The sequence below is a fragment of the Ahaetulla prasina genome, chromosome 1 (assembly GCF_028640845.1).
Source record: "Ahaetulla prasina isolate Xishuangbanna chromosome 1, ASM2864084v1, whole genome shotgun sequence".
Lineage (NCBI taxonomy): Eukaryota > Metazoa > Chordata > Lepidosauria > Squamata > Colubridae > Ahaetulla > Ahaetulla prasina.
The window spans coordinates 202,016,916-202,040,094 of NC_080539.1; positions in this window are offsets into that span (position 1 = coordinate 202,016,916).

Below are 23,179 nucleotides of genomic sequence, written 5' to 3' on the forward strand. Positions count from 1 at the left end.
ATCAAAGAAGCATTCACAATTCTCTGGAGCCAACCTCGTGTAACCTCCTGTGTGGCCAACACCAACCAGGAGGGACACGGGTCCAATAAACATGTGGTTGCGTTCAGCCTCCTCAGTATCCTGTCCATGTCCTCAGGAACCACAGTGTCAAACCAATCCCAGACAACATCTCCAAAATCTGCCTCCATCATCCCGTCTGGATCCACCCAAACTGCGTCCAGCCCGTCCCGGATCTGAGCGACTTTATCGTGCAGATATTTTCCAAAGTCCTCAGCCTGTCCCTGCAATTATCAGCCATGGAACTTGCCAAAATCCCTTCATTGAACTGGAGGTCTTCAGCCAGTGTCCTTCTACTATCTGAATTGGGGGATGGATAAAATTCTCTCTAAGATGAGCATCAGAATCATTTCTCCTCAATAGCTGGAGGTGTTCACATTCTTGGCTCTCTTGGTGTTGTGATTGGTGATTTTACCAGAAACAACATCAAGTAAAGAACTATAAGCAGAAGAAGCCTTTATATCTTGAGTATCAATGCAAATATCCTACCTCATTTAAAGTGGGATTTTAATTATTAGCAGGTTATTATTATTATTGTTGTTGTCGTCGTCTCCTCTTTTATTCATTAAACATGAAACTCAGTCAACTGAACATTTAAAAATGTGTCCCCAATACGATTGACTGGTGCTAATTGTTGATACGGGTTGCTGCCAGGGTCCTAGGTATCAACCAATTATCTTCTTAAAATATATGATTTTCCGGGTAGCACAGTTTTTTGCAGTTCCGCTGGTGTTATTGCAGGAAGCTGCAATTTTTTGGTGTGTTTTGTAAAATTCTTGGACATGGTACTAAGTGCCCTGATGTCAATGGGTATCACTGTTACATGTTTCATTCATAGCAGTGTAGTTTCGATGGCTAGGTCGTGATATTTTGTCATTTTTTTCAGTTCTTTTTATTCGACTCTGGTGTCTCCTGGTACAGCGATATCAATAAACTGCATGCTTTGGCCCTCAATAACCACGATATCTGGCGTGTTATGTTCCAAATGACGATCCGTCTGTATTCGATGGAATACAGATTTTCACAAGATTTTCATTGTCTCATTTTCTCACTGTATAATCATCATCATCATCATCATCATCATCATCATCATCATCATCATCATCATCATCATCATCATCATTAGATACCCTTTAGATGCTGTTCATTGAACTTGAGATATTTAGAGTTATTTTCCTGCTGCTTTTTGGATCAAAAGACCTGTTTCATTAACATAACAATTCTTATTATTTTACCCATCATTAAATCAGGAAATATGGAATTAGTTTCCCCAACAAGTTTCCTGAATGGTTTTTGGTCTAAAAATAAAACAAATTAGTAAATCATTTGATCAGTCTCATAGCTTTGGGACTATTGGGTCTATAACCAGTACTAATTCCAAATGCCCTGAACTTTCATATATTTATGTATAATCTTGTCTGTTATTATCCTATTCTTCATGAAAATAAAATTCTAGGCCATGTAATTATAGTATTTCCCTCCCTCCTCCAGCATATTGGAGGCTATAAATTTATGGCACTTCTTGAATGGAAAATGCTTGCAGAAGCAAAGGAACCCTTGGATGACTTGTGGTTTTGGGAACCCCCCCCCCATATTAAATATTTACAAGTCGGGGGTAAATTCCAAGAGTGTAACTCCTGTAAAAAGCTTGCTATAGCAGAAAAGCCAGAGTGGTTGTCCAAAGAGCCTATGAAAGTTATACTAAAATAAATTTAGAAGCTAAAAGGCTAAAACCTGAAATGCAATTCACATTAATAAGGACACTTTGTATACTAGGGTAGTAGAAGAAGTGCAAGTATAGATTTCATTTCAAACCCTGTTTTAATAAGTGAGAGTTTAAATGTAGTCCATGGTCCAATTTATTAATTTAAATACAAATTGAAAAAGCAGACCATCAAGTTTAGAAAGCGCCGTGGAACAAAACTCAGATTATTCAGTCCTTTACAAACACTAAGGCATCTGTTACCTACATCCTCTTTTAATCCCCTTTGTTTAGTCTTTTGATAAAAAACTCTCTTTGCTCAACTGACCTTGATTTCTTTACATTGGTATCTAGTAGCACCCAATGTGCTTAAAAAAAAGAAGACCCCAGCTTTATCAGTTTCAGGCCTGGTGAAAATGTGTAAAGATAAAAGGAAAGCACGTACATTGTACTAGAAAGATAGAAAACCAACAGACATACAGTATGATACATCGAATGCAGTTTGCGTGACTGTCAGTCTACTGGATCATAATTGTGTGGATGTGCTTGGCCTAAGAAACTCCTGGCTCTTGGGAGGGGGAGTTGATTCCTATGAGGCCAAACAATAGACTTGAAGACACTGAGATAAATGTCAGGCTGGTAAAGAAGTCATTTAGGATATGAGAGTGGTATCTCGCTCCTAGGGTGATGGCTGCTCTGTTGTCATGGAAGGTTGTGGGGAAAAAAGTATGTCATTTAAGTTGGAAGAGAGAAATGATATTATAGAAAGCAACTCTTCTGTCAGGGACAAATTGACATCCTCTCATTCTGAGGATTTTCCCCTAAGAAGGGGTAAGGGAATGTTGACGCAGATAAGAAATATACAGTAGGCAGGAAGGTCTGCGTTGTTCCCCTCAGTCTTGCCTGGCTGCCTTGTGCAAGGCTCCACATATTAAGCATTATCTAAATAGTTTGTCACAGAGGTAGTATCCAGCAGGTTCTGACCAGTTCTGGAGAACCAGTAGCGGAAATGTTGAGTAGTTCGGAGAACTGGCAAATACCACCTCTGACTGGCTCCGCCCCCATCTATTCTCTGCCTCCTGAGTCCCAGCTGATCAGGAGGGAATGGAGATTTTGCAGTAACCTTCCCCTGGAGTGGGGGGGGGGGAAATGGAGATTTTACAGTATCCTTCCCCTGCCACGCCCACCAAGCCACGCCCACCAAGCCACGCCCACCAAGCCATGCCACACCCACCAAGCCATGCCCACAGAATGGGTAGTAAAAGTTTTTGAGTCCCACCACTGGTCTGTTGGGGTGGTGCTTGGTAAAATTAGGGTTTGTGATGCTGGTACCAGAGATAAGCAAAAAGTAGTCAAGAGGTTGCAGAAGTCAAAATTGGACTCTTCAAGATAGGTTTCCTGGAAATGATACATTCTTCCAAACATAGGCCAGCCAAACAAGTAATAAAGGCTAGTCAGAGTCCCATACTGGGGTGAATCAGGGATGCAGAGTTTGGAATTCTGAGGCAACAGAAAATATATTGGAACAAGCCAAGCTGATGGGTGGGGTGGGTGGTGGGGACTCCATTTGAACCGGTATGGAGCTGATTAAACAGGTGGCAGAATAGAACCCTGGTGAAAAGCCAATAAAGCCTAAAGATATGTATAATGGGTTACGTTATATCTGTAGAGATGGACTATTAACATGATTGCCCATGTGGGATACAAATAGTACATGAACATATACTGCAGTAGAACATATTTTTAGTTGAAGAACTTGAAAGTACATGACAGAGATGGTTGGAAGGAGCACTGTGTTCCTGTGTAAATGTTACATACATGAAAGATTCCTGAGGGAGTTATATGCAAAAGAGAATAAAGCTATTGTGAGCAAAATGGAAACCTGTGGAGAAAACTGGTAGGATATAGATATCTCTAAATGCTAACAAAGGACATGGGAGAAATCATATTTCTCTGTATATTAAGAAAGGCATAATGTCAAGACTTCGCACTGGGTTGGGAATTAAACTTCCTTTCCACTCCACATTCCCAAGCAGATACAAGATTAGATAAGTGGATTTATTGCAGAGGATTATAATGACACCTGAAAATTTCCTGCACTAAGTAAATGTTTACATCCTTGGCCATTTCCTATTTTTTGAATAAATGGGCATTTGGGTCGGGGTGGGTCTACTTACCTTTACTATAGGACAGTAAACTTCGCAATAGGACCGCGCACACTTCTGCACATGCGCAGAAACTTCCTGATGATGTCCGGGCCAGTGGGTGGAACTTCCTGCTGGTTTTACTACCGGTTCTTGTGAACCATTTTGAACCGGGGGCAACCCACCACTGATTAGGGTACTTGTTTCCCATCCTTGAAGATTTATGCCATCTATTCCTTGCTTAGAAAATGATTTTTTTCTTTGCCCCTGAGATTCCTGCCACACCTTTTTCTTCTTTTGTGTTACCTCCCTTTCCTTTATGGACCTGAAGGAGCCAGGGTAACATCCCTCTGATTGTGGAAGAGGGGAAGATGTAGTTGCCCCTCCTTTATAGGAATCAATTAGGCTTCTCTGCCATTTAATTTGATAAAAAAATGTGTGTGTTCTTTAGTCGTTTCAAGAAGTCAGAATTCAGGGAAAGAGAGTAGGGATCTCTAATGATTATATAGAGTTGAGAACTTGGTAATTGTCCAGATGGAGAGAACTTGCCTTTTTTTAAAAAACAAAAATGTAGGAGCCTTATCAGTGGAGGTGGATGGATAGATAACATCTTTTTCTAAGTTCTATAAGTGATAATATCTGCTAGGCTGGCTGGTTCGGTTTAGCACTGGGTGGGAATCTGTCCAAACAGAGATTCAAAATGCTAGATTAGAAAGCAGCCTGATCCAGTGATGTTCTCCTTGTGCTCTTAAGTTCGATAAAACAAAAAAATATTGGATTTCATCTTAAACAAAACTTTTTGCAAGATATGAACTTTACTGAATTAATGGGGAAAAAAATAACCAAAATATTACAGGTAGGTCATGACTTGGAACCGGAATTGCCATCATAAAACAAATCTTATCAGTTGATAACCAAGGATCCACTCCAATCCAACCTATTCCAGACTTCGTTCATTCCAGCGCGTGTATGGGGTCCCATTGCGAATCGGTAGTAAAGATAAGTAGAACTCACCCCTGATGGTATATATACAGTTCACTAGATGCTTGATGACTCTAATGATGCTAGACAATGGAAGAACACATTCCAAAGCCAATACGTTTGAACTGTATATAAAATGATTTTTCCCATTAGAAAGGGAGATACCATTTTATATACATCTTGTATTCGTGGGAGCTCTCTTTTTACTTATGCATAAATAGATATTATTTTGCTTTTCCAGCTCGGATCCTATTTTGGCAAAGGCACAGCAAGCTGAGAAACTTGCCACAGCTTTGCCCTTGTTTAATTGCTTGGAAAGGATAAGCAGCCTTCCCAATAGGATGTTCTATAATATAGTTTGGTTGTGATAGTCATTTATGTGGAGTGGCATGATGGACTAGTTTTCCTCAGTGGAGCGGTGTGATGGACTAGTGGTGAAGATGCTCACCATCCAGTCAGAAGGTTGAGAGTTCAATCCTAGGTACAGCAGATGTTTCTCTCCTAGGGCACAAAGAAAAACTATCTGCTGCGAACTCCACATGGCATCAGGAAGAGCATCTGGCCAGTAAATGCTCAGCTCCATCCAGTTGCCCCAACTCTACCCTGAATAGGGAGTACAGGGTCATAAAAAAAGGGATAGTTTTCTTCTGGGCTTGTTGCTTAGTGATTTTTGTATGCTGCTCCAAATTGGGCACCCAAACAAATGCTCTAATCCATGAATAAAAGTGATAAGTCTATTTGAAACACTCTCAGGAGCGCTGACTTTTCAATATGAATATGGCAGCAGGCATGCCCATTCTTATATAACCCACATGAATCAACCTGTGTTAATTGGTTCAAATTAATATTATTTCATTAATTATTGTACTTTAAATGTGCTTTTAAAGATGGCCACATCCCTGCAGGTAGTTGAGATGGCCTAAGTCTTCCCTGCAATTTGTGTCTGGTTAGGTTCTGCAACCCAACAAGACAGACACAGACTTCAGAGGATAATTAGACCTGCAGAAAAAACAAAATTGCTACCAGCCTGCTTTCTACTGGGGGCCTGTATACTTCACGAATCAAAAAGAGGGCTGTGAAAATATTTACAGATCCCTCACATCCTGGACATAAACTGTTTCAACTCCTACACTCAAAACGACGCTATAGAGCACTGCACACCAGAACAACAAGAAAAGTTTTTTCCTGAACATCATCACTTTGCTAAACAAATAATTCCCTCAACACAGCCAAACTAGTTACTAAGTCTGCACTACTATTAATCTTCTCATCTTCTCATCGTTCCCATCACCCATTTCCTTCCACTTATGACTGTATGACTGTAACTTTGGTGCTTGTATCCTTACGATTTATATTGATATTGTTCCCTGATTGCTTATTTGTACCCTATGATTATCATTAAGTGTTGTACCTTATGAATGTATCTTTTCTTTTATGCACCAAGACAAATTCCTTGTGTATCCAATCACACCTGGCCAATAAAAAATACTGTAGATCCATTTAATCTACAATCTATAACTGACAGCCATTTCTATTTACTATCCTGGAAATTTACCTCTGTTGTTAGAACTTGTATTATCATGTTATTTATGCTATTATATTTTTATTATTAGTTGAATAATAAAAATACAATGGTATAAATAGTTTTTCTGCCTGGAAAAACATTTTACTATTAAACAGTGGGGTATAAATTTAGAAATAAAAGGTTTAGTGGAGTATGAAGAATAAGTAAAAAATATTTGCCAGTAACATCTGGTAGAAGAGATAGGAAAATGGTTATAGTAAAGAACCGTGGAAAGAAAGAAGAGAAGGGAAAAAATGCATCTTGAGCCTTTTTCAAATGCCCACCATGGCCACGCGCACCCCATCCATACACACCCCGGCCCTCTGAGATCAAACACAACCCTGATGTGGTCCTCAATGAAATCGAGTTTGACACCCCTGCTTTAGCAGAAATGAAGACAATCTAATCCCGGACCAAGTCAATGGAGTTTAAGTATTCAAGTTTTCAACCATGCAATTAACTCTGATTTAGACAATGATACCTCTTGTTGCTCTCATTGTCTTGTCTTGAGAGCTAATTCCAGTCAGTTTGCAAACAGACTCCTGTCTTTCACAACTGCATATGGTGAGATTAGATTACCTTCTCTGGGTCTGCTCTGTTTTGTAAAAACTTCCTTTTTGCAAAACCAAGTGGTCCTTGCTTATTCTGTTTATTCTGTCACAGAGCTGAATGGAGGGGGGGTCCCACAGCAAATCTTAATCACAAGGAATTTTATATTATTGCTTTGTGAAGAGAGTGTCAAGAAGTAAGGGAAGTGTTTTGGCTGGCTGTAAATTGAATGAATTACCTGTAACTGGTTGATAGCAAGCCAAACTTGGGTAGCTTTTTAAGTTAATAAAGCTGTACTTCTATCAGCCTTGAGTACAGGACTGAATCTTGTGGATTGTATTCTAGTTTTTTTTAGTAGTATTTACTAATATTAGTGGTATTTTTCTAGTACTTGGTATTTTTCAGTTTTAAATATTTTTGTGTTTTTAAGGAGCCATTAATGGGCATCGTATTATTTTCACATATTTAAAGTTACATCTTTGATCAGGAATTCCTTCTGCATTGGGCTGAGGACAGTAATCCCCCCCTGCTCCCTGTAAATAAAGGAAAATATTATTAGTTTATACCAGCCTCCCCCAACCCCTCCACGATGTAATATGAAAGTCATTTCAAAAGAGCCCCATCAATGGAGGAGTTAGTTAATTGGAAAAGTAAATCACCAGAATATAAGGTTTAATTGGCATGCAGTGAATCCCAATGACTCTCTGGCTAATATTTTAACTTTTGAAAAGAACCATTAATTGTGCTCTTAGCAAGCCCTTAATTTTCAGCCAGCAGGAGCAGCAGAGCCACCCTGTATGTTAAATGTCTTGGCTGCGGTGGTCTTAGCAGAACAGGTTATTTCTGCTTATTTCTTCCCACGTGAGTAATTCTAAAGCAAAGCAAAATTTATCATTGGGATGGAAGCAGTGAGAGCAAGCGGGCAGCCCAGTTAATGCAATGGGCCGTTAGGTAGGAGGCAAAAGATGGGCTGATAAAGGCTACTAAATACAACCATTGATACATATTTTATGCACTCAACAGCATTAAAAGGAAGATGAAACTGAAAGGTGACTGCTTTGGGTTTTATGCAGCTCTTTATCATTTTTATTTTCATCCCACAAAATAACATGGGAATGATTCCAGCACACCATTTATGCTGCCCAGATAAAAATAATTGTCAACAGAGATGCTAATAGCAACTCGGGAATCTGTAGTCTGAGAGAGGGGCTTTCAGACTTTTTCAAGCTGTGGACCCGCTAGTTAAAAAAGGGGGAAATTCTATGTTGAAGAAGCAAAATGCTATTCTGATGATAGAAATTGAGAATAAAATGAAAAATTAACCATTTATTGGAAATGCAAAATTAACATTTGCAATGTACAAAAAAATAAAGGATGAAATTCACAATTATTTGAGAGAATATCTGCACAGGTGCTATGAATCTCCTAGAAAAGCAATGTGCACATGACATAATGTAACCGTGCTTAGCTATTCATAATTAATTATACAATTATTATTTTAATGAAGATGTACACTGTACTGGAAACATTATACAAGTGCCTGTCTGTTTCCGGAGACACTTCTGCCCAGTGATCATCTTTCTTTAAAAATAAATAAATAAATAAAGATACAACTTGTTAACTTGCTCCAGCTTGTGGTTTGGTTTATTTTGGAAATCCACAATGATATATGTATAAGTATGTATACATATGTGTTTCTGTGTGTGCCCATTTGTCTGTGTATGAATGATTAAATTGAAAGAGAATACTGTTAAATTTCATTACATTGGTTCTAGCTTCGGCTAGCTATTACCATAAGCCAAAGCTGTCATTATAATTTGGTTGGAATTTTAGTGATTATATAGTAATTAGTTTAGATTGTTGATAATTAGATGGAAACAGAAATAGACAATACACCCTTTCAGAGATATTTAGTTTCTAAACAGAATGACCATGAACAGGTGAAAAAAACAGGGCAATTGGAAGCAACTTCCAACTTCCAGCTGGCTTCATCATGGAATTTGCTTGTGGAATTGGCAGGGAGTGTTGGAAATCACAATGAGGTGACCACTGCTGATCGAGGTGGTGCTGTAGTGTCCACAACTTTGAGGACATTACTGGTCTGAAAATCCTTCAAATTTCAATTCTATAAGAGTCATGGGTTCCAGATTTTCTATGCAACCCTTAAGGTAGTGGTGAGGTGCTGTGATTAAAAATTGGTGGCACTATGATGCACAATTTGGGCTAACTTGAAGGCTACAAGCAAAGAAACAGACAGAGCTTTAGTTGTATATAGATGTACTCAGATCTCTGACAAAGAAGTAGAGGTGAGTCCTGTGTTCTAAAGCAGCACTGCAATTGCATTTAGAACAGCTCATGTTTTTCTTTATTAGGTGAATTTAGGTCTTACAGTAAGGATAGTTAAATGTTTACAGAACTATTGGGGGGATTATAATTAACATTTTTAGGGGGCTCAGAGATTAACAAGTTCCATAGATTTCAAGGGATACACGTGTTCCAATATTGCCTCCAAATTTAATGTATAATTATCATGGCAAATTACAGATGTACCTCCTTTCTATTAATAAAAGGGAAGCCCCTGTTTATTTTAGTGGGGTTTATCCACAGTGAATTTTTGGAAAGCAAATATGTCACCATCTCTGACCTTTTGGAAATCCTGGGTATGTTAGAATGAAATAAGATTCTCTTGGGTAGCAAGATTTTCTAATGCTTCCCTTTGACATTGATTGAAGGTCATTGAACTTATTTAACTTTAATTAAGAAGTGCTATTTTTTTCCCTCAATGTCATGTTTTAGCTAAAATCCTTTTTGGACTTGCCCCAGTTTTTAAAATTCATCATGACTCATTAGATAATGGCACACTCTATAAATTATAAAAGAACAATTCATTATAATTGCTTAGAGACTTATTAATTTAGTACCTTGTTCCCTAAAAACCAAATTCAAAATGATAAAATGTTTTAAGTGGAAACTATTTCTGTGCCATAATGTATGATTTTAGGACTAATATGCAATAAGCCTTATGCCTGTTTATGGGAACGCATTTAACCTGTGTTGCTCATCAAAAAAGAATGGGGCAGATAATAACATTTCCCAACAATGATTAAAATGTGCAATTAGCTAAAATATAAATGAGAATAAATTGGCTAAAAACCTCGAGGCACCTGAAAACCAAGCATACGTACAGTGGTTGAACAAGCTAGATATGTTTGGCTTGCAAAAGAGAAAGTGATGTTTTATAGAAGTCTAACATCTGGAGATTTGCGATCTCTTTTTCTGAAGGGCAAGATTAGGGCCAATGGACAGCAAGATTTTGAGTCAGTTTTACTTCTTTACCATTATTAATTCTGCACAATATCATTCAGCAGAAGTTGCTGTAGGTGGGCAAAGACTTGTTTCACATAAATCCAATGAAATCAGTTCATGAACCCACAGAACGTGGTGCATTTTGTGAATGAAATTGCTCCTTATTTGCGCAGAAGTAAATGTTATAATTTTTTTTTTGTTTTTGTTTTTGTTTACATTTATACCCCGCCCTTCTCCGAAGACTCAGGGCGGCTTACAATGTATAGGGCAATAGTCTCATTCTATTTGTATATATTTACAAAGTCAACTTATTGCCCCCCCAACAATCTGGGTCCTCATTTTACCTACCTTATAAAGGATGGAAGGCTGAGTCAACCTTGGGCCGGGCTCGAACCTGCAGTAATTGCAGGCTTTGTGTTCTTAATAACAGGCCTTACCAGGCAGAGCTAAACCGGCCCTAATTGTATAATTGTAATGATTGATTTGATATAGCATCTCATTGAGTTGATATGTTATTTTTCAGTGTGTTCAATGAGAAGCTCTGAACAAGCTGCTTAAAATTTTAAGCCAGTTCTCTAGATCCTTGTCTGCTAATAGTTGCTAAAAGACACTAATATTAAATTGGGAAATTGGACTTCAGAGGTAGCTGAGGCCTCCTGGAGGAACATTTTTTTTTAAAAAAGAAAGAAAATATATCAACTTTAAATTCTAATTTAGACAACTACCCTCTGGTCTCAAACCTTCCTTTTCTGGATAATGAATGGAAGAGATGATGATCTTAACTCGTGATGATTTGGGAGGATTTTTATTGCAGAGAATCAAACTTATATAAATTCTAAACTGAAGCAGTGTGAAAATTGCTTGATTATCCAAGTAGATGTTATGCTTTGGAGATTGAAGGTTGAAAGCAGTTCTTTCAATACAGGTAACGCCATCCCTCATGGGCTGTGAGTAGTTTTTAGCCCTCTATTTTTACCTCTAATACCTATAGTGGCACTGCCAAAATTTAGTGGCAAGATGACCAAATTTTGCTAATATAGTTTTGGATCTTTTAGGATAGGGTTGAAAATTTTAAGAGTTGAGATGGGCAAAGTTTGAAGAGATGGTGACAGCAACCTAACTTCCTGACCTTCTAGAACAGAGGTGGGGAATGATGGCCCCTTTATGGACTTCAACTCCCAGAATTCCTGAGTTCCCCACCCCTGTTCTAGAGGATTTAGAGGAGAAAAATCAGAGGACAATTTTGGGGCTTTAGCATGGATTAGAACGAGAACCAGAATGGGCAGTTTCTGGGAAGCCCCGATCTTCATCCTATGAGGCTTCTTTGTTTTCTAAGATATGGACACACCACAACACAGAAGATCATTGTACAAAATGCTTTATTGTAGCAGACACCTTTCCTATTGTCTTGGATTAACTCTACCCTTTTAAACTTTGAAAGCTGACATAGCCACGTAAATAAGTCATCCCTGTTTCTTCCTTATAACAAAAAAAAATTAAAATTTGTAACATGCTATTCAACCTTTGCCTCTCTCCAAAAGTTCTTGTCCTTATTTGGATTAAGTGCTGCCTCACTGTGGTTTTTCCCAGTGGTGGAATTCAAATAATTTAACAACCGGTTCTCTGCCCTAATGATTTCTTCCAACAACCAGTTCACCAAACTGCTCAGAAAGTTAACAACTGGTTCTCCCAAAGTGGTGCGAACTGGCTGAATCCCACCACTTGTTGTTCCTCTTCTGGTTACTATTAAGCTTAAGCCATGGTCAACACCCAGCTCCAGGCAGGAATCACACTGCAATTGCTTGTTTACCATAGCATGTGATCCTGGCAATTGACTGATAACTCTCTTGCTTGCCTGTAAAAGTCCTACGTTACAGATATTATTTCCTGCTTCTTCATCTGCTTGTTATTTTCTTTGCTTTTGCTCTTCCACATCCATATTTCCATAGGCTAAGGGCCTGAAACTGCCTATGGATGTCAGCAAGTTCCTAAAAATGCCTATGTATATGGAGTAATTAGTCAGACAACTGGAATACCAGTGTGGATGCTTGTGAGGAAACTGTGAATAGGGAATGAATGAATGAATGAATGAATGAATGAATGAATGAACCCATCTCCTCTCAGGTTTCTGGGCTGTAAACTTATACTGGCCATTGGGAGAAGGGATGAGCTGAGCCAATCCTTGGAGAAGTGGGGATGGGAAGCATTTCTGCCTGGCTGCCAGTTGTTTTCCCCAAATGCAAACATCACTAAGCCATGGTGGTGCAGTGGTTTAGAATGCACGATTGCAGGCTAATTTTGCCAACTGTCAGCAATTCAATTCTCACCAGCTCAAGGTTAATGCAGCCTTCCATCTTTCCGAGGTTAGTAAAATGAGGACCCAGATTGTTGGGGGCAATATGCTGACTCTTTAAACCACCATTTGTCTTGAGGGCTAGATAGGGCACACACCATTTGTGGGGAATAACTCAGAAGTCTAGGGTTTGTCATCATGAGGATGACACATAATTCTACCTCTCTTTTCTATCTAAGGATCCTAAACAAGGTGCATGTTGTGAGCCAGGCCCAAGTAGGTAATATTAGACGCAATCAGTTCAAAAACAAACAGACTTTATTAGAACAGCTGAGAATTAACTCATTCTCAGGGTAGTCCAAACTAAATCAAAGCAAATTCCTCATAACACAATTCTTCAGTCTTATCACCAACCTTGGTCTAATTAAGCAAATTGCCAAAGGCTTTTCTTGGCAAAAGTTCAAAAGCAGAAGACGCCAACAAGAAATAAATGCAGCAAGACAAGGAGCAAGGCTATCACCATTGTTTTCTGGCAAAGATCCCAAATGCCACTGCTGGTCTTTTAAGCCTTATGGGAGGGGCCAATCATCTCTTGGCCCTACTCCCGAGTCGTCCTCTTTGCTTGAGCTGCTCTTGCCTTCTGGCAGGTCTTCTCATGCGTGCATTAGGAACAGGCTCCTCATGTTCCTCTGCCTCACTACTCTCAGCCTCTGAAGGCTCCAGAGTCCGCACATCACTCCCAGATGCCCTGTCCTACATCTGCCTCCGACGCAGAGCCTTCATCCAGGCCTTCCCCAGCCTCCAGGACTGGCCCATGTTCTTCCTCAGCCTCATCGCTGTCCGACTCTGTTGCCAGCTGCGCAGGTTGCTGACAGACCACAAAAGTGCAGTGGTTAAATTTTTGATAAATAACAAGCTGAGATAAAACCTGGGAAATATGGAGCTTTTGTGCATTGGCATGTTGTTGTGTTTGTGATGTGAATCTAAATCCTGGATGGGGTTGCATCCCCTTGATGGACCAGATACAGCTTTTGGATAATTATCCTGTGTTCATCCTCCTCTCATATTTATTCATCAGCTCTGAACTTTCTGCCTAAAATCCACATTTGTATGAAAAATATGCTTCTATTAGGCATTGAATCTCTTTTCAATGGACATTGGACAATCTGATGTATTTGAAATAAAGTAGGTTTTTTTTTCAAAATTGGGGGCTTACTTTGATTCTTAGGTTTTTTCTTTTCTTTCGTCTTTGTTTACCAATTTATGAAAGAATAACGTACACATATTTTACCAATCTACTGTACGTACATACATACATACTGTACATTTGTGAAGCTGGATGACTTATCTAGGAGATGGTTCAGTTCTTTTAATACATGGAATACTAGAAATATTCTGAGTGAATAGAATAGCTCATTTTTATAACTCATACAACATTATATTATGTATAAAGTTAGGCATAACTCTTAAGTTTGCAGCCTAATCATTCCTGTTCTGATTTTGACATTTGGAGGGACATGCAATAACTTGCTTCAATCTGAAGAAGCAGGAACTTTACCTACCATACCCCTGTCACTGACTTCTTGAAACTATCATTAACACTACTGTAAGAGCTGTGGTGGCGCAGTGGTTAGAATGCAGTACTGCAGGCTAACTCAATGCTCACTCCAAGAGTTCGATTCTGAGCAGCTCAAGGCTGACTCAGCCTACCATCCTTTCGGGGTCTGTAAAATGAGGACCCAGATTATTGGGAGCAATATGCTTACTCTGTAAACTGCTGAGAGAGAGCTGTAAAGGACTGTGAAGCGGTATATAAGTCTAAGTGCTATTACTAGTGCTATTTAGCAGTAAGAGAGCTTCCTCTCTTCAATTACCAGCGGGGTTGTTTTTTTTTTGTGATTGCTAGATTGCTAGCCTTTATTGCTTATAAATCATTATGTAAAGATACCGTCTTCTAAAAGCAATAACATGTGGGTGTGTGAAAGATCATTCTAGCTATGTTAAAAAATGGTTTCAGATAGGTCATCAATACTCTCTGATGGAAAGCAATCTTGCCAAAAACATATTGGTATTTCCTGTAAAAAAGAGCATTACATCCACTGGTCAGATTTAATCGTTCCTTTCGGCATGAAGATTTACTTTTTTGGGGGCTTATAACAATTTGCTGACTTATTTTAAAAGACATTTCTGCTTTCCTAAAAGTAATGGGGCAAGAGAGTAGGGACAAAAACAATATGTTTTTGGAATGTATTAAGGGCTGTGCAGTAATATTAGTCGATTAATCATCACAGCTGCTGTTTATATTGGTTTATTTTGTGTATATTTTGTTTTAGTGGTTTTTTTAAAATTGTTTAATAATTTTAGAATTGTAAGCTGCCCAGACTCACGGGGTTGAGTTGGGCAGCTATAAAAATTGAATAAACAAACAAACAAATGGTGCAAGATGAGAAAAGAGCGAGGAACTACAATGAATCAACATGAAACAGAACTTTCTACCACTGGCAACAACACTACACTCAAAACCTGCGCTGGTGAAATCCAATCAACAAATAATGCAACTGGCAGCTAATGAAAGAAATTTATTCATCACCCCTGATTAGGAGAATAATTGATTTCATCTGCCAAGTATGAGTTACACGGCATGTGATTGTGGCAAATATGGAACATTTGCAAATATATTTGTGGCTCAAGAACCTCATCTGAAATAGGAGAGATGCAAGTTGGCTGGCACACCTCTACAGATCTTTCACAGCTGAATATAAAGGAGTTCAGCTCATGAAGCAGGTGTTCAGATTTAGGCATAGCAATTTAAATAAATCAGAAGGGATACTGACTTTTGCTTCTACTCTGTACCATAAGAAGAAGACTGAAGAGGAGGGAAGGTAGGCAAGCAAGCAATTATTTAAAAAAATCTCAACTCAGATCAACAACTTATGATGCCAGCTGATTTGCAAAATAAGTTTTATTGATTAACGGATGCAGTTTTGATTAGGAAACAGGCAGAAGTGGGCCATTAAATTATATATCACAATTGTGGTGGTGGGTAGCACAGGCTGGTATTTGACTAGTGTAACATGGGAAGAACTGTATCAACAGATTGAAACGTGTTTGTGGAATGATCTTGGTGCATGTATATTGCAATATTATCAGAAAAAAGCTCAGCTTGACACATTTTTCTTGGCATACCTCCATTTAAAGAGCATCAGAAAGTTCACTGCTATTCCACTGGGATATAAATGGAATAACAGTGAACTTTCTGGTGCACTATAAAGGGTCCCAGTTAAAGGGACGCTTTAAAGCAGAGGTCTTCAAACTTGGCAGCTTTAAGACTTGCGGACTTCAACTCCCAGAATTCTCCAGCCAGCTTTGCTTTGAAGTTGAAGGCCACAAGTCTTAAAGCTGTCAAGTCTGAAGACCTCTGCTTTAAAGCTTCACTTTTGGTTTTGTCAATCACACGTAAACAAAAAGTAGATGAATAACAAAACATGTTTTCAAAACACCTGCTTTTGTGGCTTACAGTTGAGGTTGGGGTATTTTGTAGTTCCCTAGGAGTTTGTTTTTGAAAAATGGGATTTTTTAAAAAAAAAAGTTACATTAAATCTATTTGGCGTTTAGCTAATAGGTTTTTTTTCCCTGTTTCAAAATGGGCATATTTTTATGTCTATCACCATTTGAAAACAGGAGCTATTAAGTTTCATCTTTTCAGAATAATGATGCTTAAGCTTCAACTGGTCCCCTTTCCCTGTTTTCTTTCATCTACAAATATCTCTATATTTCCTCCCACCTCCTGTTATATCCTTAAAATGTTAAAGGCATTATTTTTGTTCCCATTAAAATGGAAAGGTCTGCATACTTTGAAGAAACACATGTACTTAAAACCAACCACGAAAATATCAGAAATCCAAAATAGAGATTAAATAACCTTTTCTCCTTCTTACCTAGTTTAAAGTGTTAGAGAAAACTCTTGAGAATGTCACGGACAGCCAAGAAAACAAGCTAATGAATCACTGAACAAATCAACTTAGAATCTTCAAAGAACAAACGACGAGGCTCAAATTATCTTACTTTGGACATATTATGCAAAGATCTAACTCTCCAGAGAAGGATCTAAAGGTGAAAGGAGAATAAAAAAGAGGATGATCAACAAGGTGGATGGACTCAGTTGGCTGAACTGCTGGAAGACTTGAAAGATCTGGTTAGAGGCAGATCATCCTGGAGAAAATTCAATGGTGGACCCTACCAGTTTAACAACCAGTTTGCTGAGCATGCGCTTCTGCTCAGCACAACTGACATAAGGAATTTATGGTTTCCTTGCTTCTACCATGCGTTGAGTGACTTTTTTGGATATGACAAAATTTTAGAGGATTCAGATAAAGCCGATTAAGTATCTGTTAGCCTAATTTGTTTAGTATAAGTGATTTATCAATATCATTTAGATAAAAGTGAGCAATATATTTTAACTTTCCAGGCACATAGAGGCCAGATGTTGACTTATGTTATTAACTTTAACTGATGGAGGAATCATTTTTCTTTCAGGTAAAAAATATAACATCTTGGAGGGGAGGGATCAAATGTCACATCTCATCAAGCACAATCTTGTATTGTCTCAAAGGTTATTGATGTAACACTCCACACTAAAATGTAGTGGAAGAAGATTTAATAACTTTAGTTTTGTATACAGTGGCGTGACAATGCAAAAGATCAGAATGCAAAGGACTTGGGGTTTATGAGTTATTGGGAGTTATTTGAGAAAGTATTATAATGAATGTAATACCTTTAAAATACAGATTTTTATATGGAATTGTTAGGCAAGATAGATGAATAGATGATATAGATCAGTGGATCAATAGTAGTCAACCTGGTCCCTACCACCCACTAGTGGGCATTCCAGCTTTCATGGTAGGCGGTAGGGGTTTTGTCCGATACTGAAGCACTTTCCTTTTTTAAAAAAAATTAATTGACTTTTAAAAAAATCTTCATAGCATTATTTAAAAACATTTTCCTTAGGTTTTCATAAAATTCCCTGTGACAATTTAAATTTCTGAAAATATATTATTTGTATCGCCTGCGCATAAGTTTAGTTAATGTTACGTACGTGAAACTAAATGGCGCTATAGTGCAACCGCAAACAAAAGACCCTCGTCCCAGAATAGCTCACGCATCTCCCCCCACACCACCCAGCTGTAACAGACAAGCAGAGCTGGTAGCTGGTGCCCCCCCCAACCCCAATCCACAATGCACGAGACGATGATACATGGCACATTACTGTGGAACTTATGGGCGGTTAGAAAATTTTACTACTAACAGAGATACAAAAGTGGGTGGTAGGTATAAAAAGGTTGACTACCCCTGATATAAATATATAGATGTAGAAATATATAGATACCAGTGTAGTGGTTTGTGTGTTGGCTCATTGAATGTCCAAGCATTCTATCACAGCTCAACCTACTTCATAGGGTTGTTTATGTGGAGACAATAGGAATATAGTGGGTTACGCATACCATCTCAAGCTCTCTAATGAAGATACAAGATACAATAAAGGAGAATATTTGTAACTCAGGGTTGAAACGAGGGGACCTTGTTGCTCTCTGAGGTTAGCTGTTTTCTTGCAGATGTTTTATTACCCAAACTAGGTGCTAGGACTCCTCAGATACAAGATAACAAAAGTTATTTATTCATTTATTAAATTTATATTGCCACCTATTCACCCATGGAGACTCAAGACGGCTTACAGAATATAAAAACCACATTTAAAAACAGTAAAAACTAATAAAAAAATCAAATAAGTTAATGTAATAAAATCACACATCCCTGCCCCAGCGACAGCTGATCACATGAGCCATTTAATGGCCACTCTGGGTTCCCCAGGCCCGCTGGCAGAACCAGGTCTTTAACGCCTTCAGGTCCATATGAAATCTTGAAAGTTTTTTGATCAGTAAGAGATTAGATTTTTTTTCCCCAGTGCTATCACATTTTTTTCAGTGCTATCACTTTGGCTTGACAATGAGATTAATGCATGAATGGAAGACAAAATCTAGCCAGGTTCTTTTAAGTTTCATTGACTTTGATGGAAATGTTGGCAATTTATTGAACTATTTCACAATATTCCCTCCCCCCCAATATAGAATAGTTAGATTCTGCCTAACTATTTTTCCTTTGATCTCTGGTTCTTCAACCTTTTAGAATTTAAGGCAAATGTACTAAGATAAATATCCAATGGCTTTCTTCTGACATGTGTTCATCTCATTCCCATTCCTGAGGTAGTTTTTTATATGGATAAGGTCTGGCATACTTCTTCCCTCCTCCAGTTACCAGGTACTGCCTTTCATGGGTAGTTTGGCCTGGGCTGTGGGATAAACTAGACACCTGGCTTCTTCAGGGGTATCTGTCCACATAATGCTTATATGGTACTTTCTGAAATGTTTGTCAGTTTTTAAGTTGAACAGAAATTGGATTTAAATTGAAAAGGTGAGCTGAGTTTTGCAGCTCTGAGTAATCAATTCTGTCAAACATTGGGTGCATTATAGATTTTTCCTTGTTTCTACTTCGTTTATTATTTTTCAGGATTTCAGGTGATATTCTGAGTGGACAACACTCCAAGCACCAATATTATGCAGCTGCTAATATCACCATCTGTGGAATGATCCAGGTTACTTATATCACCCTTGGTGGAGAGACTATGTTTCCATTTTGAATTGTTCATTCTGGCTCTGTCAGCAAGAGGTGCTGTGGTGATGACTGCTGTGATTTTTTTTTTATTTGCATTTATATCCCGCCCTTCTCCGAAGACTCGGCTTACACTATGTCAAGGGCATAGTCTTCATCCATTTGTATATTATATACAAAGTCAACTTATTGCCCCCAACAGTCTGGGTCCTCATTTTACCTACCTTATAAAGGATGGAAGGCTGAGTCAACCTTGGGCCTGGTGGGACTTGAACCTGCAATAATTGCAAGCAGCTGCTGTTAATAACAGATTGTCTTAGCAGTCTGAGCCACACAGACCCTTAAATTTTGCAAAGATTATGAGAAAGAGCCATAATCACCTTTGTTTAATTCAAAAAGAAAAGCATAGCTGAAACATAGTCGGACCATCAACTCCAGTACTGTATTCACAACAATAGAAATACACAAACAACGCAACCACAACAAACAGGTGAAAGAGGAAGGAAATCTCCAGCAAGAAAGTCCATGAGTCAACCTAAAAACCAGAAATTCCCCATCTTGGAGCAAAGAGGTTGATCAAACAAGATGAAGCTATTCGTACTGAAATCATTAGTGGAATGGGAGGATACTTATTGCGTGAAGGGGATTTTAAAAAATATTGTACAATCTTTTCAGGGAGTGTGGAGCACCCAAAGAACAATTAACACAGCCGTTTCTTTTTCGGTGTGTCTGAAGATTAAAAAGGAACATGTCCAAAACACATCAAAGATGTCAATTTGGAGAACAGTGGTTTACTCAGACATGCTCATTCTTTTAAAATAGAACCAAACAAAAACCAAGGGCTGAATGCTCCTGGCTGCCTTGCCAGAATCAGATGTATCAGTTTTGTAACTGCTTCAGAAAAAAAAAGAAGAAAGAAATTCAGCTCATTTGTAATTAATCCATTTTTTCTGCTAATGAGCTTAATCTGGCTTTGGATAGAGCCCAAAGGCAACCCAGAGAATCTCATACTCAGTAATAAAATTGTTATCTTTCATAGGTTGGGGGAATTTACAACAGTATAGTCAGAAGACAAAGCCATTGAAGCTGTATATTTTCATGTGGAGTTGAGAGTAGGACATATGCATTAGTTTTTTTTAATTTTTTTTATTTACATTTATATCCCGCCCTTCTCCGAAGACTCAGGGCGGCTTACAGTGTATAAGGCAATAGTCTCATTCTATTTGTATATTTTACAAAGTCAACTTATTGCCCCCCCAACAATCTGGGTCCTCATTTTACCTACCTTATAAAGGATGGAAGGCTGAGTCAACCTCGGGCCGGGCTTGAACCTGCAGTAATTGCAGGCTGCTGTGTTCTAATAACAGGCTTCTAACAGCCTGAGCTATTAGTATTCAATGCAAAGCATGATTCAGGTGTCACAAAACTTGGGAGCCCTGCTAACACCTCAGATTCAGGGTTCAAAAGGATGCTGTTCATCTGTGAGAAATAACGAGTTGTGCAATTACAGTAGAAAAAAAAACAGGCCCATGACTATAAGATAGAGCAGGGGTCTCCAACCTTGGCAGCTTTAAGCCTGGCGGACTTCAACTCCCAGAAAAGCTGGCTGGGGAATTCTGGGAGTTGAAGTCCGCCAGGCTTAAAGCTGCCAAGGTTGGAGACCCCTGAGATAGAGGGTACCTGGCTCAGCAGCAGTACTTATGAGAAGTATATGAATGTCCTTAATGTTTAGATCACAGGTTAAACCAGGGGTGAAATCCAGCTGGTTCTATTTGGCTTGGGTGAACCGGTAGCAGCGGCTGTGGGAGGCTCCACCCACCCACTTGCTTTTTTGGGATGATTTTAAGCCTCTGCGCATGCGCAGAAGGCTTTGCGCATGCATGGATGACAGTGGGCACACATTTACGAACCGGTAGGGAATTTAAGTGAATTTCACCGGTAGGTGAAACATGAGCCAGCAATGTGCTGCATCTGTCCAAAGACCAGTGCAATCTTGCTGGCATCATCTGAGGTATAATGTTGAGATTTAAGGAAATTGGTAGTTCCACTCTATGCTGCACTGGTCAGCATAAATACAACACAACACAAGAAGGATGCAGAAAAAAGCACCAGGAATGGCTAGGGGCTCATAGGCTAAATCCTTTGAAAAGCAGTTAAAGCAACTTCAAATGTTTAACCTAAAAAAAGAGAAGCCTACGGTGAGGTGCAATAGCAGTCTTTGAATACTTGAAGATTGGTCACAGATCTATTTATTCTCTGCAATGCCAAAGGGTAGGAAAATCTGTGATCTCCTCTTCCCCATTCCCCATTCCTTCAATTTCAGGTGTTGAACAGAAGCATATAAATCACTTGAATAAAGCACTTTTTTTGTCATTCCAAAAGACTGCAGATGTCCTTTGGTGTATGTCAGTAGTCAGTAATGAGAAGAACAAAGAGGAATAGATTGAGAATATAACGATGGAAAGATGGCTGATTTTTTAAAAGATGCTTAGCATTGACAATAAAACTACAGGAAATCCAAATCTTGACCTAGCTTGAAATATTTCTTTGTGGCCTTCATTTTCAACAAGAGTAGGATTATCTTCTGAGGCTTTTTGAGAGATCAGTTGTCAGAAGAATTTAAAATGTACAGCCTTAGTAATGTTTTAGACATTGTGAACCCTCACTTCAAACTATACCCTTGAAAATAATATTTTTTTTTTGCATAGCGGCAATAATGCTAAATACATCATTAATCCATTCACCAGTGCTGAACATTAGTTTGAATTCTTGACATTTTAAACATTCTTACCTATTTCTTTAGGTTCTTTGCTCAAAAAGAAGTTATTCTTTTTTTTAAACTTCCATTCAACACATAGATTTATTTATCTTTAGAGGATATTATTGGCAAATATAAATTCCATTCACTGTCAAAGTCATATTTTAAAAGAGCACAAGGCTGTAAGAAAGGTGCTAAAACAATTTCCTCTTCTGCATACTAATTTCCATATCTCACAGACAGTCTCACATTCATCTTGTGGAAAAAGTAATGCAAACTACTGTCTCTGCTTTGGCTCCTAAAATAGACTGAACACGAATAAAAATTGGTTGTGTTTTTTTTCCCTTGGCCTTGCAAAACTATCGTTATTTGCATGTGAAGTATCCTCCACAATATGTCAGATAAGGGGAATCAAATCTAGTGTAGTTTTCTGTGTCCCTAGGTAAGATTTACTCAGAAGACATTCTTTACTATTAACCTACTAACTAAGGAGAGAAGCAACTAGAACTAAGGAGAAATTTCCTAACGGAGAGAACAATCAACCAATGGAACAGCTTGCCTTCAGAAGTTGTTGGTGTTACATCACTGTAGGTTTTCAAAAACAGACTGGACAATTGTTTGTCTGAAATGGTATAGTGTTTCCTGCTCGAGCAGGGGGTTGGACTAGAAGACCTTCAAGGTCCCTTCCAACTCTATTATTCTATATTCTCTCCCTCTTGCCCTGGCTCTTGGGCATAGATCATTTCAGAGCTGATGAGGTCAAATCTCTCAGGGAACTCTAAAGGTTGTTGAATAAAGGCTTAGGTAAGATTTTCAGTGCCAGTGTGATGAAACGGTAATGGTACAATAGCTATAAAAATGGAAATATTGCATATATTTTTAGAAGCTTTTTCTGCAGTAGACCCTGCTCTGTGGAACATCTTCCCTTCAGAGATTAGAATGACCCCCAACACTGTTAGTCTTCTGTAAAGTTTTAAAAACCTAGCCATGTACTAAGGGCCCAACCTTCTGACTATATTGTTAACAGGCCAGACATCTTGCTTTGTATGGTCTTCAGATCAGATGTTTTAATATTTTTACTATGTTAACACTTTTTACTGTTTTATTGTTTTAAAATGTTTTTTTTAAGATTTTAATTGCAAAATATGTTTTGAATTGT